The sequence below is a fragment of the Castor canadensis genome, chromosome 9, assembly GCF_047511655.1.
Source record: "Castor canadensis chromosome 9, mCasCan1.hap1v2, whole genome shotgun sequence".
NCBI classification, from domain to species: domain Eukaryota; kingdom Metazoa; phylum Chordata; class Mammalia; order Rodentia; family Castoridae; genus Castor; species Castor canadensis.
This window is the reverse complement of record NC_133394.1, coordinates 82,522,027-82,533,466: the sequence shown is the minus strand read 5'-3', so window position 1 is coordinate 82,533,466 and position 11,440 is coordinate 82,522,027. Positions and strand designations below refer to the sequence as shown.

Here is an 11,440-nt window from a genome sequence, read left to right as displayed (position 1 = left end):
TTCTTGCTAAGCCCCTTTGCCCACAAAAATTGCCCTCCATGCTGTGTATCTTAACCCCTCCCCCAAGTTAGTATAGAATTCCAGCCAATCGAGAATATTGTGAACTTTTGATCTGGACCAATCCAGGTCAAGAGGCAGGGTGAGTCATATCAGGAATATAAGGAGGGACAGACTGCCCTGTCCCTTTGTGTGTGCTGTGCCTGTGTGCCCACGCACCCTTCTGCACAAGTAATCTTTGACTTGCCAAGACAATTCTTCATTTCTGTATCTTCAATTTTGACTCCAGTGGTCTTTTGGGGTCTTATTTCTAACAATTTTGGGGCTCTTCCAGGATAGTTCCATGGACAATGTGCTCAGAAGCTCCTTCCCCTAAGGGAGACACATCTCTCCACCTTGTTGTGGTGGCCTCGGGGTGTAGGGCAACCAGTGCTCTTGGACTGGAAATCCATTCCAGGCCTGAATTGTCTTGGCAATTCAGGGGAAAGGGCCTTAGCAAGCACCACGTCGACCAAGAAATTCTGTGCACAGACCAAGGAAGGTAAGAAACACCATTGACTGGCAAAATATTCCTTGGTGGTCAGGAAGGATTAATTAATTTTATTATTATTATTATGTTGATTAATTAATTATGCTCATTAAGGTGTAAGGAGATATCTGTCCTTGAGGGTATAGATTAATTGTTCCAAATAAAGGGAACAGATGCAGCTATACATGGCTCCATTTCTGTCTTTTCTTCCTTCTGTCTTTCCTCTAATATATGGCCAAACTAAACATTAAGATGCCTCAGAATTGGGCCTTAAGAGATTCCAATTGCAAGTTGGTATTTTGAGCCATTTGTGTTACTTTTAAACTGATTTTGAGTTTCTGCGGTTTGTCTAACAGGGAAATTTGGATTCTATTTTGGTCTTTAGCAGGGAAGGGATGGTACTTATTAAAACAGGAGGTTTTAAGAGATCTGTTGTAATTTGCATGAAAATTAAAGGCCCTGAGCTTACCTTGTTTAAAAGGTTTTCTGTGAGTGCACGCTAGTTGTTTTTATGTCTTTGTGTGTATGTCTATTAGTCTTGCATTTATGATTATTCTGGAATTCCAGGTCATCTATGCATGCTTAAATTGACACTTATGGCATGCTTAATTTAAATCTTTTTTTGCATATGTGTGTTTAAACTATTTTAAAATGATTCTTATTATAGAATTAATATAAAGGAATTGCTGATTCTGTTCTCTTCTCTCCTCACCTCTTCTGCTACTACTTTTTAAAAAAAACAAGATTTTCAACCAGGTTATTTCAACCAGGTCTAACTAAAATACAGGCATTATTTTATGGGCAATAATCTTGATCTGTTTCATCCTGTCTTGCATTCAACTTTTTCATAATTGGATGTGTCTTTAAGTTACTTGTATAGACAAATAGTTTTAAATTGCCTTTCTTCATAGGTCTATATAGTAAAAATAATGTTAATTGAAAAGACAGTTTTATTTAAATTTAAAATTATTTTAAAAGTTATTTTAAAATACAAGTTATAAAGTCAATGAGTAAAAAGGATATAAAAATGTGCTATTTGTTTGAGAAAAAGTTAAATTGAGAAAGAATGCTTTTAGATGAGAAAGAATTTTGTAAAGAAATGTTTGTCTTAAGGATTTTTCCAAATGAAGAGAGATAAGGACAAACCATCACAAGGTTCAAAGTGTCGTATAAAGGTCTTGAGTAAGTCTTAAAAGTGTATGATAGACGGAGTTTATAAAAGTTTATGTGTATAATTAGGTTGGCTAATTTAAGAGTTATCTAAGGGATTTCCTAAAGTCAAAGTATTGCTTATGGAACTCATCAGAATTTTGACTCTTTAGGAAACCTAGTCCTTACTAAATGTCTTTTCAATGGTTTTAATACATCTATCATGCTACAAATGTGTGGGCTGTATGTCTAAATTTCATTTAAATGCTGTATAAAAGTTTATGAGGTTAAAGTTATAAAAGTTTAAAGTGACTAACACTTGATCAAAAAAGAAAAATAACCTAATTCTATCTGGGGCACCAACACTGTCTCCTTAAGCCTATAAGAGGTCTACAAACTGCTAAATCTTATTCTAAAGGTAAAAATTTAAATTAGCGGCCCTAGTAAGGAAAAAGCAATGAAGCCTTTTGCTTCCTACAGGGAAGCAAATGTAACTTATTTTAGGGTGAAAGGCACTCCAGGCTGTGGGGCATTCCTCTTCCCCCAAAGGCCGGTAAGTTTATCCTGGCTGTGAGAAAAAGTATTTAAAAGATCCATAGCTCAGGAAACATCATTTGCTTATAAAAGTAAAAGTTTCATTATGTTTGATCATAAGGCTAGTACTGTAACTTTTTGAAAAACCTTTGCTTATGGATCAGTTTCTCTGAAATTCTGAGCTCAGTCTCTCTTCAGCTTATCCCTTAGGCAACAGGGACTGCTTGCCCAGACTCTACCGCACTGGGAGATTGCATCCTGCAGCAGACTTGGAGTGGTGAGAAACTCAGCCATCCTGCAAGGGATTTTATCAAGTGTTACTCACTACCAACACTGCAGTACACAGCTCTGAGAAGGCATGGGCCCACTATACCTGAATAAATTGAGCTCCCAAGGAGGGACAATGGACTGTGTCTCCAGAGCCTGGCAATACCAAAGCGACTTTAAAAAGACTATAGTGGGACTATTTTCCCTTTTTCACTTGGGAAACTGTATTTACCATTGATGTCACCCAAACTTCTTCTCGTTTGACTGTTGAGTTTGATGCATGCCTTGTACTCCCCTGTGGTGATCCCCAGGGACAACATCAACTCTGGGCTAAGACTATTTATTTGTGCTCATACCCTGGCCCCAGAGAGGTCTATCATGATGATTTTAATAAAAACTTAGATGGGTCATGTGGGGGCCATTCAGACGTGGGTTGAGTACACAGTGTAAGGGTTGGACCTCATCAGCCTACAGGAAGGGAAAATGGAAACAATTACAAAGAAAGATCCAAATTAGTAGAGCTCTCTCGCCCCAATTGCCAACTCTACCAATGCAACCCCCTTTTGTTGGTCATAGACAACCCACATACCATGACCATAGAGCCTTCCATCTTGAGGCAGTGTGGATTGGAAGCCAATGTCTCTGGAAGAGACCCCACAATTATGTCATCTCCTGATGATAGGCCCCTATCTCCAATGCCATCCCTCAAACCTAATAGTGACCAAACCAAGGTACTGTAGTGGAAGTTAAGGATTTAAAAGCCAACCATCGCTATTGAAACTGATTATGGGGAAACTAATCCCTGATTGAAATGGATTAAGTATTCTTTCCACACCTTAAACAAAAATGAAATTGCACATGTGCAACAGGAAGGCCAGAGCGTCAAGTTGCCCCTTTCCCTTTGGGACGGACCTCAGACTCCACTAAAATGAAATACATAATAACACTTTTCCAAAAAAAAAAAAGGACAGCCTGGGGCAATGAGTCTTGTATGACCTTGTCACTACTGATTCCCATGGCCAAAGATTCTGGGGGGTAAAAGTCCCTCCCCACCCCACTTAAAGCAATTGCAAGAGGTTCCTTTGTTTTATTTCATGTAGGTATGTGAAGCCCATCCACCATATACCCTCACCTTAATCTCTTTCATTCACCCTCCCTCTCCCTCTAGTACTACACACACACACACACACACACACACACACACACACAGTACCTATTTTACAGTCCTGTCATTTATTCTTAATATTTAAGTCAACGTTCTGAGGGGTTTCTCAGTGTATCCCTGCTGTGGGTATACTTTGCTTTGGTCTGCTCCACCCCTTCCATTGCTCTCCCTTTCCCCTTTACCTCCCACCCCCATAATTCAACAGCTTTCAGTGCACATCCTTATATCCTCTACCTTCACAGAAGTTATGTTTTACGATATTACTGATGCTCTATCATTCTCTTTTCCTTTCCCTCTTTCCCTGAGTTCCACTGAGTAGTTCCACTGTTATAAACATGTTCTACATCTGAGTCTGTATATGATTGTGCTTGGTTTTGTTTATATGTTTATTTTTGGACCTATCTTCCACCTCTGAGAGAAAACATTTGACCTTTCTCTTTCTGAGCCTGGCTTATTTCACTTAACATGGTATCCTACAATTGCATCCATTTACCTTCAAGTCACATTCCAAATGGCTGAGTAAAACTCCGTTGTATATATATACCACATTTTCTTGATCCATTCATCAGTTGTAGGGCACCTGGGTTGTTTCCAAAGCTTGGCTATTGTGAATAGTGCTGCAATGAACATCGGTGTACAGGTGTCTCTACTGTATCCTGACTTATGTTCCTTTGGATAGATGCCCAGGAGCAGTATCACTGGATCATATGGAAGTTCTATCTTCAGCTTTTTGAGGAGTCTCCATACTGATTTCCATAGTGGCTATACTAATTTGCATTCCCCCCAGCAGTGGTGTAAGTGTTCCTGTTTCACCACATCCCTGCCAGTATGTGTTGCTATTATTGACCTTGAATATGGCCATTCTAACTGGAGTGAGATGAAATCTGAGTGTTGTTCTGATTTGCATCTCTTTTACAACCAGGGAAATCAAACCCTGGCCATTTGTACTGAGTGAGGAGAGTTCATTTTAAATAATTTAACGCTGGAGTTTTTCACTAATAAAACAATCTTAGTAACTCAATAAATTATAAAATGGATATTTTATTTGCCAAATGGTAAACTCCTACCATTCATCTGTGGGGAGACAGAGCAGGTAGATATCATTTTACATGTCTTAAAGGCCTAACACAGTATTAGTAACTATGAATTTATTAATTGAAATTTTTTATGCTGCCCAAAGCTTAGTGATACAAGATTTCATTTGAAACAGTAGTCAGTGCATCATAAACCCTGTATGTAGACTGAAATGCTGTGTGAAGTCAATGCCCCAAATGCCACCCTCCTCGTTTTGCTTTCCTCTTCTTACTCCCTTCTACTTATGCCATGTTTCAGAGGTGGAGAGCCCAGAGGTAGGGCGCAGAGGAAGGAAGAGAGAGAAACAGAGAAGACAGAAAGAGCTCCTAGTATCCTAAAAGATCAGACCTATTGCAACAATGTAAAATTTATTGTTGATTTACTTGGCTCTCCTAATATTATTATTTTGACAAAAGAAATGACCAGAAGCACATACATATTATGAAAAACTAGCTCATTAAGCTTTCAGACTAAACTGTAGCACGTAGTAATCACATTCCTCACCATTAAATTACTCATCTTACCAGGGAGGGTTGAAATTTTACACGTGGGACCCAAGAGAATAAGGCATAGTGCTCTAGCACTCTCAATTATGCTAGCGAGAAATGAAAGCAAGAAAATTAAAATAAGATAAATCACTGCTACATAACAAAGATTTCAATATGGTCAATTACTTTGATTTTTTTCATTTTATTTTTTGCATCAGGCTTGTACTATTAAACTTTCCAAAGAGCTGATTCTTGGACTTAGACAGTGCAAAATTGTAGCTGTATCTGCAGGGGTTAAAATGTGCAAATGCCTGTAGCTGTTCCCTTATTTGCTAAGCTGTCAAAACATTTAAATTGTGTCCATGTCATTCCCTCCTTCCTCTTCAACCCTCTCCCTGGCAGGGCTCCAAGCACTGATTCTTTGTCAAAGAGAAAACACTGTCAGATTTGCAAACTGTACCTTTCTAAAAGGATTTCCAACCTTCTTTGTGTTGATTGTCATGTTTATTTCCTTATGCCTTTTTTACAGAATCCTTGCTTATTCTTTTGAGTTGGAATTAGTGAATATGGTCCATATTTTAGGTCAGTTAACAACATTATTATTATTTAGTTATGACCGTGTTTTTAAAAAATCCAAATAACTGAGTTCTTTAGTTTCATATGGGCAATGAGGAAAATAAGCAGGGTGCAGATAAGCAATAATATGGAATAAAGGTAGCAAAGAGGCTTAACTGAACATGCTGCTGAAAGTCTGAATGCATAAGGAAACAAAGGGTAATGTAAAAAAATGCCAAGCCACAGACACCACCCTAATGTTAGAAATAATTAATAAATAATTATTAAAATAGAATATATTATATAATAAATAATAGTATCTTACAGAAGCACTATTAATATGTTGGAAAATATTGAACAACCAGTCAAGAACCAGATTCTGTAACTTGAATGCATTTAATCCTCATACATCAGGCAGTCATTCAGTGTTTACACTGTGTCATGGAATAGCAAAATAACAAAGAGTAGTTGCTCTCTGACAGCTCACAGCCTAATGAGAAAAAAGTCCAGGAAACATTTGTGAAATGAGATTACATACACGAGTGCATGCTTACAAAGGCTTCTGAGAAAACACATCCAACTATGACTGGGGAAGCTGGAGATGTTGAATAATAGGGCTGTATAAAATACAGTTTTGAGTGATGACTAGTAGAAAATAAAATGTTGAGGTGGGAGCAAGAGGAGGAGAGGCAATTTTCCAGGCCATGCAAGCAACTTTACAAAGGCAGAGAGTCATGAGAGAACAATGCACATTGGGAAACAACCAGCAATTTTATTATTAAAGTTCAGATGAAGAGAGGAGGCAAGTAATACAAGGATTGGGATGCCATGCTTAGAAGTGTGAGCTTTGTTCCTAAGGCTGAGGAATGCAGCAGGATGTTTAAACAGAGTGGGTAGGAATTTTATCTTTAATCTAGAAACACTGATAATCATATGAAACTTGAGTTTTGGACCCAAGGCCCAAACTCCTGAGATTCCGTATGCCAGGTCTGGCCACCTGCCCCTAAACGCCAAATAAAGAGGCATGGTGAAGGAAGAGAAAGGAGATTAATTACATACTGTGGGAAGAGGCAGAGTAAGCAGTCAGCCCATCTTCAGCCATCATCCAAGGTACAGACATGAGTTACAGGTTTAAATAGAGAAAGAACAAGGGGCAGAGGACAAAAGGTATGCATAGTTAAACAGTTCAGTCACAGGTGTGGTCTGTTTGATCATTGTCTCAGTCTTTGTTCTGGGAGAAGTTCAAGGAGAGGTTCTGGCAGGTGGCCATCCTGAGGAAAGTCTACTGTTGGGGGTAGGTGTTATCACCTGTCTTTCCTGGAATCCAAGGTGATTGCAAAGTGACTGCAAAGAGAATGGCTTAGAGCAAAGACAGATACAAAAATGGAGGACAGTTGCCATGCTTTCTCTTGCTATTAGTTAATTTGTGAGCCCAAGAAAGAGTCAGTGCTTGTTCAGCTAAAGCAGTTTTAGCACCTTTTATTCATAGACATCCTTCATTGTATGCTACCATGTAATATAATTCATTCTTATTTAATCCTTGTGACATGTTACAAGCAGGTGTCATTATCTTCATTTCACATATAAGACAAAAACTTTAAGTAACTTGTCCAACTTCATCTCACAGCTAAGAACCCAGGCTGAGCTTCATAATGTTCTCACTTTCCCATCCTATCTCTTATGATTGTTGTTGCCATGGTTAGTACAGGGTGTGTTACAAGTGTTAACACTCAGAAAAATGTTATCTCAAAGTGAACGCCTCAGAAGTATCTTCAGAGGCAAAGTTTTTCTCTGATCCTCTCCTGCCCTCCAATCACTCACCTCTTCTCTTCCAATGTGGGAGACTGAGGCAGTAGAAGAAAGCCTTGACATGAGCATGGCTCTGTCAAGGGCCTCTTAGCTAGTAGGCACAGACCTAGCCAAGGGAAGGCAAGGTTCAACAAGACTGCCTTGCAAGAACAACAGGACACACTGACCAGATCAGGATAGTCTGCACTAAATAACAACATACCACAGCTTCCTTTTTCCTGCTGCCTACATGACTGGACCCATGAGAACTTAACCTGCATTTCACTCTACTTCCTCATACATGCTATATAAATAAATGTGCTTGGAAGCAGAGGGGGTTGGCATCTCTCATCAGGACTGTCAGACCCACCCCATTCCAGCTTTTCTCTATGTCTGTCTTTGTGTCTTTTTCTTAATCCCTAGTCACCCCCAGTCAGGTCAATGGACCTACTCATATAGGTCATGAGAGATGGCACCCAAATAGGGACCTGACTATGGGGGAACTCACAGCTCAGACAAGGGATGCTCTCCAAGTGGCAAGTGCTGTAGACTAAGGTAAGGGGGAGAGCATGAAAAAATAAAGTCAGGTGTAAAACAATGGGACAAAATGGCTTAAAGGAAAGAGATCTCTATGTACAAATGCTGAAGGCCATGCTTAAGACTAGAGGAAATAGGTTCAGGTTGCTTCAGCTCATGCAGTTTTTAGATTTTGTACAGGATACTTGCCCGTAGTTCCCTGAGGAGGGCACTGTAAATTTAAAAACATGGAACAAAGCAGGAGAGAGCCTGAGGGTACAATATACAGCTGGAGGACCAGAATGCATGCCCATTTTTACTTTCAGTTTGTGGTCTTTGATTAGAGATTGTTTGGTTCCCACTCCCTCAGATAAACAAAGACTTTCCTCCTCAGTATCTAATTCAACTCCTTGAGATATGCCCTCAGTGTCAGAGGGGAGGAACAGGATTTGCAGATCATGGCGCCACTGCCAGGAACCGGCAGGCCCAAGAGTGACCAAGCCACGGTGGGCACCGGAGAAGCCACAGCATAGGACCCACCTTCTAAAAGAGCTCAGCTCCGACCAGGCCTGGCCCGATTCCCACCATGCTCTGTGGCCACAGGAGCGCTCTCCTGCCCACCCCACACCCATAGCTGAGCCTGGGAGTCAAGTGAGGAGATGGCTGCTGGCAAGATAGACACTGACAGTGGGCCCACCCAGTTGGGGACAAATCAAGTACCTGACAAGGATGGCAGGTGACATGATCAGGGGTGCAGGGCTGACAGACAACCCTATGGCCTTTTTCTTGGCCATGCTGGCAATCATCACCCTACAGATAAGTGGCTCAGTGACCCAAACCCAACAACACTGCATCTTTATACCTCACCCATAGCTGCTGCAAGCACCCACATGGAAAGGACCAAACGTTTACACCAATGATTCAGAGTTGGTGGGAGGCCACTCTAATGGGCACATGACTCCCACCTTCAGTTCCTACAATTTCACAGGGCAATCCACTTCGGTGCCATTATGCTTAAGCTCACTACAATGGTGCTTTCCTATAGTGCCCACCTGGAGGAGTGCTCTTTTGTGGAATGGCACCCATTATGTAGATAAGAAATTAGAATTCCTGGACTTCAGTGCCACTGAGCAGTACAATGCCACACACCAGCCACACTTTCCCAAGTGTCATGCCAAACAGCCCAACATCATCCTGGCAAGGGGTCCCCATGGGAGCAATGCCTACTCCCTCATAGTACATTCTTTAATCTCAGTGTAGCCACTGTTGTCTATTGGTCCAGACATGCTAGCCAAGAAACTAATGTGAGTGGATACTGGACCACCCCTATGGTAGGCCCCAACAGAAGAAACGTCCAAACAGATACATGAAAACTGACTGCTGCCACAGAGTTACTCAACTTGACTAGTTGGTCTCTGGACGACCTTGGAGATGATGGGGTGGACAAGAAAGGTCTCTAAGCCTGTGTACAATATCCTTTAGCTATAGTTGTGGGGACTCTAAACATTACAAAAAATGGTTCCATATATGAGACTAAATTGCCTAACTTGTAATCTAACAGCCTGCACCAGCACCTACAAAAAGGGCAAGACAATCTTAGTGATAAGGCATATACCATGTTTTCTGTTACCTACTAACTTTACAGGTCCTTGGTACCATGACAAAGGCCTACAGGTTATTAAAAAAGTAAAAAGTCTATTAGTAAAAGAGAAGAGGGTTATAGGCCTTATCATAGCTGGCATAGTGGCCGCCATAACTGCTATCACCACTATGGCCACTGCAGCTGTAGCCTTGTCTCAGAGCATATAGAATGTCCACTGCGTTAACACATTCACTCAAAATAACACATGCACCCTTCAACAACAAGTGTCTATAGGTGAAAAAATTGATATCTGCTTAAATACCTTAGTGCTTAAATATCTGCTTAAATCCCTCACTATGGGGGATGAACCACAAACTATAAAATTCAGACAGGACCTCCTATGTCATGCGGGCTTCCAGCATATCTGTATCATTGCTGCTCCCTACAATGACTTGCAGAACAGTAAACTCATGTGATGGGAGCCTGGGAAAACAGCAATGATACCTTAAATTTACAACACCTCAGATAACAGATACTGGCAATGCAGAGAGCATATGACCGGGTCATTTCTCCCACCAACATGGCAAAAACTATGTTAGATGAGCTGCAAGGCTTTAATCCATTTAATATCCTTAAACATTCCTTCTGGTACCTTATAGAAATAAGAGTCTCGCTACTAATCTGCTTTTGTACCTTTTCAGTCAGATGCCAAGCAATCCAGAGACAGCTCCTTGGACTAAATGCCAGTCTGCACCAAAAACATTTAAGAAATAAAAAGGGAGGAGATGTGGGAGACTGAGGCAGTGGAAAAAGGCCTTGATATGAGCATGGCTCTGTCAAGGGCCTCTTGACTGATAGGCACAGACCCAGCCAAGTGGAAGCAGGGTTCAGCAAGGCTGCCTTGCAAGGAAAACAGGACACACTGACCTGATCAGGATAGTCTGTACTAAATAACAACATACCACAGCTTCTCTGTTCCTGCTGCCTGCATGACTGGACCCATGAGAACTTAACCTGCATTCCACCCTGCTTCCTAATACATGCTGTATAAATAAATGTGCTTGGAAGCAGAGAGGACTGGTGTCTTTCATCAGGAGCATCAGACCAATCCCAGCTTTTCTCTATGTCTTTCTTTGTGTCTTTTTCTTAATCCTCAGTTGCCCCCAGTCAGGTCAATGGACTTGCTCACACTAGTCATGAGACTCCAAGATAAGCTGTAGAAGCTAAAATTCTTTCTCCCCAAGAGGATCAAAGAAACAAGAATCCCTTTTCCCCCAAAGACTACAAGTCATTCCCCTTTTCTGCCTTTACAGAGGCCAACTTACTGGGTTTGAATTCCCTGCCACTCTACTTGTTTTGTTACTCTGTGCAAATTGTACCTCATTTCATCATCAGCTAAGATAAATGAGGTAGGCACATGAAGTAATTAGCATGACATCCAGCACACAATTAGTGTTAAACATTATGTTGCTGAGCCAGCCACTATGCTTGAGCCAGTTTTACACATCCAACCTTCTTTACCTAAGCCAGACAATGACATTATCTTTACAGTTAAACAAAAAGAATTTAAATCACTCACAAGAAGTCATGTAACTAACTGGTTTTTGGTCCTTCTCTAAAATTCACACTCTTTGTTTTTGCTTTTTTTTTTCTTTTCTTTCTTTCTTTCTTTTCTTTTCTTTCCTTTTGTAGTTGTTTGCTTTCATTCTTGTTGTTTTGTGTCACTGGGGATTGAATTCAGAGTCTCCTGCTTATTAGACACATGTTACACAACTGAGCTACATTCTCAGCCCCAA

At 40.7% G+C, this 11,440-nt stretch overlaps 1 long non-coding RNA gene across 1 annotated transcript; it reads left to right on the top strand.

Annotated features, from left to right (window-relative positions):
* The first annotated feature begins 201 nt into the window (after positions 1-201).
* On the top strand, positions 202-3,472 carry LOC141410752 (uncharacterized). The gene is made up of 2 exons (XR_012435539.1): positions 202-538; positions 2,408-3,472. It is a non-coding gene; the product is annotated as an uncharacterized lncRNA (long non-coding RNA).
* Positions 3,473-11,440: the final 7,968 nt, after the last annotated feature.